The sequence below is a fragment of the Phaseolus vulgaris genome, chromosome 4 (assembly GCF_051622355.1).
Source record: "Phaseolus vulgaris cultivar YP4 chromosome 4, ASM5162235v1, whole genome shotgun sequence".
NCBI lineage: Eukaryota > Viridiplantae > Streptophyta > Magnoliopsida > Fabales > Fabaceae > Phaseolus > Phaseolus vulgaris.
Window position 1 is genome coordinate 33,086,103 of NC_143501.1, and position 5,786 is coordinate 33,091,888.

A 5,786-nucleotide genomic window follows, 5' to 3' on the forward strand; every position below is an offset into this window, starting at 1 on the left:
GGTATGTTAGTCAAATATATCAATATTTCCTTCACAAATGATGAAAGTGAAATTTGGGATGTGATGATAAGTCTGAGCTTAGTCCTCAACAGGGCATTTCCTACATTCTCTACTTTTTCACTGCCTTTTCAGATGTATCAAGTATAGAGATGGAAACAAAATGACGAATCAAAAATATCTTCTTTCAGTAAATAAAAACAGATTACCAAAAGGTTAATCTTCTTGTAGATTAATATAATTTATTGAATTGATATTCAGAGAAGTTGAGTTTAATTCCAATCATTTACAATTTCACATTGAAAAATAAGATTCCCTCATTATTTATCTTGTAATAACCACATTAATGGTTGTACAAAATTGCAGGTTATTGCAGATGTGCTACGCACTCTGATTGATCTTTGATGAATGAAAGCATCATTGATTGCCCTAAAAGTGCAAGATGTTTATTTAGTATTATAGTTTGAATGTTTTGTAGTAAGTAATGTATTTCAAAATCTTGTTTCCAGACTATGATTTGATCGAGTTGTTTTGCATAATGCATTTATAACGTTGTTTCGTTCTAATTCAAGTGCTTAGAATTGTAACATCCACGTCTGATAATCATTTTATATTTTATTTTCAACAACGTTTTTGCAAGTAGAAGCCTTTATTATTACTATTTCTAGAAGTTTTATGTAAAGACCAATTAACTTTACTTTTCCATGATTTCGCAAAATGACATGATTCTATGTAGATTGTTTTTAATAGTGTCCTCCTTTTTCCTTGTAATTGTTAAAATTAATTAGAAATAATCCTAAGTAAACCTAGGTGTATGACCGTATTTATTCGAGTTTAAAGAATATAATTTAAATTAAGTGAAAAATAAAAATATATTTTGAAACAAATTATAAATAAATTTAAAATATTTTGTTATTCATTTATTTTAAAATACTATTGATTCTGATACCTCCACTATAATCTCACATGTATAGTTTAGGACTCAAAATTAATGACATTTTATATATACATTTAATTTTTAACTTTAAAAATATTTTATAAAAATAAAATCGTAATGAAACTCTAAATAGACTCTAATAATAATGTTCTGTCTTAGTCCTCTAAATTTTAAAGTAGACTCCAGTAATATTCATCTTAATCCTCAACTTATGTATTTTATATACAACTTACTCCTTTAACCTTTTGAGAAGTTTTAGTTTTTTACATAACACTCTATTATTTCCAATGGGTTAGAATTTTGAGTTGGGTAACTTCCTTCTTATTCTACAATTGAATTTCTCTCCTTTTCTCTTTGTCACATGTGGGTGGTTTTGTCCTCCACATGTTTTTCTTTTATAATTGTAGTAGAGAATTAGAAACACTCATGTGTAAACTTATGTAACTTTATTTATTTAAATTTAAAGGATAATTTGAATTAAGAGAATGAAAATATGTATTTTTTAAATAATTATAAATAAATTTAAAGTATTTTATTATTAATTTATTATCACATATTATCTCTTTAAAATATTAAATAATAAAAACGGTGACTTTTATTAGTGAATTATCACATCAAGTGAGTTTTTTTAAAACAAAATTTATTGTTTTTGTGATTTTTCTCTATGCATAACAATTGCATCACTTAGATATAAAAATGTAAAATCCTTAAATAGATATATTCATTTATATTTAGATGCATTACTCAATATCTACAAAATTAATATTATTTTTAACCAAAAATTAATAATTAAATAAATAAATATTTACAATTATAAAGATGGTAAATGTACATACACTACAAGAAAATCATTAAATTGAAACTAATTTTAGAGAAAAAAATAATAATTAGTTGCTATATTGACTAAACTAGAGACTATTAGAGACTAAAAGAAAAATTTGATTTCTAAATTAGTTTCTATTATTGTCAAATGGTATCTGATTAGCTACCAATGTTTTTAACTATCAATCATTTAGATTCTAAATTTGGTAGAAAAAACTTTGAAAGCTAATTAGATACCAATTTAGAAACGGTTTAACAATAATAAAAACTAATTTAGAAACAAAAAAAAAATTAGTCTCTAAAATGGTCTCTAATTTAGTCAATATAGTAACTAATTATTTTTTGTCTCTAAAATGGTCTCTAATTTAGTCAATATAGTAACTAATTATTTTTTGTCTCTAAAATTGGTTTCTATTTAATAATTTTCTTGTAGTGATATAAATATTTGATGTAACAATAAACATAGTACAAAATGTTAAATGTAACATTTACTTGTATATTTAAATAAACTAAAGATCAACACTTTATAAAAGATACTTTAAAGAAGAAAGTCATCCTAATATCTTCAAGGTCTTTATAATAAGGATAGATTCTTCAATAACTAAAAATTCAAAAATTGACTTTATCAATAAAAATTAAAGTTAATTACATACTTAATGTGTTTGAGTTAATTTTGCAGATCCCTTAGTGACTTACACTAATCTTGGTGGATATTATTTTCCATATTATTTCATCACATAATATTTATACTCATTTTCTTGATTGATATGGCAGTAAAAATCAAATATAAATAATTAACATATATTTTATATTATAATTAACATATATTTTATATTATAATAAAACCAATATAAGAAAAAGGATTTTAAGGGAATTTAATTTTACATTATCAAGAGTTAAAACTTCCATTAAGTTATTTATCTAGGGTTGCAATTTCCTCTGCTAATCATCTTTGAGGAACGTGTTCCTAGGGTTTTTCTAAATCCTAGGAAAAGTCTTTTAAAACCCACGTTAAATACAATGAGTTTAAAAACCTCCATAAAATACCACGAGTTTCAAAACCTCTAAAAAATACCATGGCTTTAAAAACCTCCGTAAAATAGCATAGGTTTCAGAACCTCCATAAAATATCATGGGTTTTACGACCTCCGTAAAATTTCATGGTTTTTATGACCTCTGTAAAATATCATGGGTTTCAAAACCTCCTCCCTAAAATAACGATAGGTTTCAGAACCTCCATAAAATACCATAGATTTTAGAACCCCGTAAAATATCATTGGTTTTAGAACCTCCGTAAAATATCATAGGTTTAAAAGTTATAAACATTTTTTTTCATTCATTTATCATTTAAGCATTAATGTGTTTTTCAAGCACAATTATTTATATATAGTGTATTTATTTATCTATGTTTGTTAAAGTAGTTTTTTAAATAAAGAAAACAAATAAATGGATATAACATTCATGAATTAACATGTTATACATATATCTAACTAAATTAAAATTTATACAAAAATATATCAAGTAGACATATTGAAATTCAAACTCAAATACAAAATATGCGTTAAAAAACTATGGGAATCAATAAAAGACAAATACTTCTATGAAGTACTACCAATGAAAACCTAACATTGTTTACAAAACACAAAATAAAGTCATTTTCACATTATATTATATTCTTCAACAATCACATATGTTCTTATTCATGTCCGACATACTTCTTTTATGAGAAACCTACAATATAAACATGTACCATAATTAGAAATGTAAATCTAAAAATAAATTTTTTTTCAACCACTTCTCTACTACAATAAATTCGGAGAAGTACAACTAAAAATGCTATAAACAATAAATCAACAAAATGCATATCTGCCATTAAAATTTGGAAAAAATGTATAAATTTATAATGTTATTGCCGTTAAAATTTTGAAATAAAGTAATGAGAAAAGACAGTATTACCTAAAAAAAGGTTTTGTTACACTAAAAAAGAGTCAAGAGCGGGAACCTTACTCCTCTTATGCTTTAGCACCATTTTCATTGGTTTGAAGCTTCCTCGAAAATCTTAAGGGATTAGGTCACAAATTTCGTCTATCCTCTTTGAGTGGCTCCCAACTTAGAAGTTGTGATTGGAGGAAGTAGGCAACCCACTCTTACCTTTGGATATTTGCATATATAAACAAATACCATACCTCTAATTCATCATACTTGAAATAATGAACTACTTACATAAATATTGTACCGACCAGTCCTCATACGTCGTTGACCGCTAGTGATGGTGGGGCCACGTAAGCTGGGTCCCACGAGCGACGTGGGCCAGTGTCTCGCAAAGCACGTGAGTCAAGCTGCCGAATAGTGGTTAGGTGCGATCATCAGGATGTGCTGATGTATCCTCGACAACAGATTGAGGGCGATGTGACATCGGACATCGGTGACTCAAACAACAAAGCTGGGCCACGAGAGGTGGATCCCATACCACACACCAGTTATCAGTTAGGGATAAGCCTAGATCACGAGGGGTCCATACGTGTGGTGTGGATGACGCGTTCAGGTGGAACACAAGTAAAGAGCCATTGGAAGAGATACAACCAGTGAGAGTCACGTTCTAGGGGTAAGCTGCATGCATGGCACGTGAATAGCTAGGACACTCTCGGGACGGATGACCCAGAGATTAGGTGTACAAGATGGTACCCAGGTGGTCATCCCGTCAGAGGTTGCACTCCAGTAAGGAAGCCTTACACGCTAGATTGCCTTAAGAGTGGGTGATAGCGGTGCTAAGGCACACCCTCAATAACCCTAATTGCAGTTAGCGGAAACCCTAGAGTATATAAAGGGTAGTATTAAACCTAATAAGGTACGCAGTTTTTACGCTAATACACACACAAATTACACAGAGGGCTTTTTACAGCTTAGTTTTGGTGTTTCCTAGCCCTATACTGACTTGAGCGTCGGAGTGCAAACGACCTCTAGGGCGCCCTTTGTCTTTGCATTTTCAGGTGTTTGATCGAAGAAAGGCACGAACGAAGGCAAAGATAATTGGGCGTGTGATGTCGTAGACGTACGAAGGCAATCGAGTCAACCGACATGAACATTTGGCACCCACCGTGGGGCACGATTTAAAACACTGTCCCATTCGCAAGAACAAGAAAGATCCATCAAGATGAGAAATACGAGGCAAGGATCTGTTGCACCGAATGGGGACGGAAGCCTCACCCTGCAACGGATCATGGAAACGATGCAGGCTCTCCAAGAAACGGTGGCTGCATTAAGAGCAGATCAAGAACGCATCCAGATTGATCTGGCTGCGTTGCTAGCAAGAAATGAAGAATTGTAAAGAACTAATGAAGAATTGCGCATGGGGTTGCGAAATCAGGCAGGGGAACATGAGGTGGAAGATCAAGAACCTGCGACACCACCAAGCATTTCCCAATGCCATTCTCGCAAGCGATCATGGACGCCGTGATACCGACCACATTCGTGGGGCCCAAAGCCACATTCACAGGTGTAGAGGACCCAGAGGCTCATCTCACGGCCTTCCATACGCAGATGATGTTGGTTGGGGGCTCTGACGTGGTGCGATGCAAGCTGTTCATGAGCACGCTGGTAGGCACAATGATGGATTGTTCAGAGAGCAGTACATTGCAAATCGGGCTCCCCCACCCATTTCTAACGATCTTTTCGACGTAAGACAGTATCAGAGAGAATCCCTGAAGTAGTTCCTCAATTGTTTTGGGGCACAAGTGGTAAAGCTGAACACCAAGGACAAGACCATGATGGTACACGCGTTCAGGAAGGGCATCGTGTCGGGACCCTTCAGTGAATCGCTCATCAGAAACCGCCCCAAAACTTTCGGCGAGATCAGGCGTCGAGCGGTTGCCCATATTGTTGCAGAAGTGGAAGTCAACGAGAAGCGCACATGCGTTGTCCCCTCGCGCCCACGAGCACCAGGTCGACCTTAACCCTTGAGAATGCACGAGGGCCCCAGCAAAGCAGCAACCCTACGAGCCGAGGAAGCCCCAGACTAGGGGGCATGATA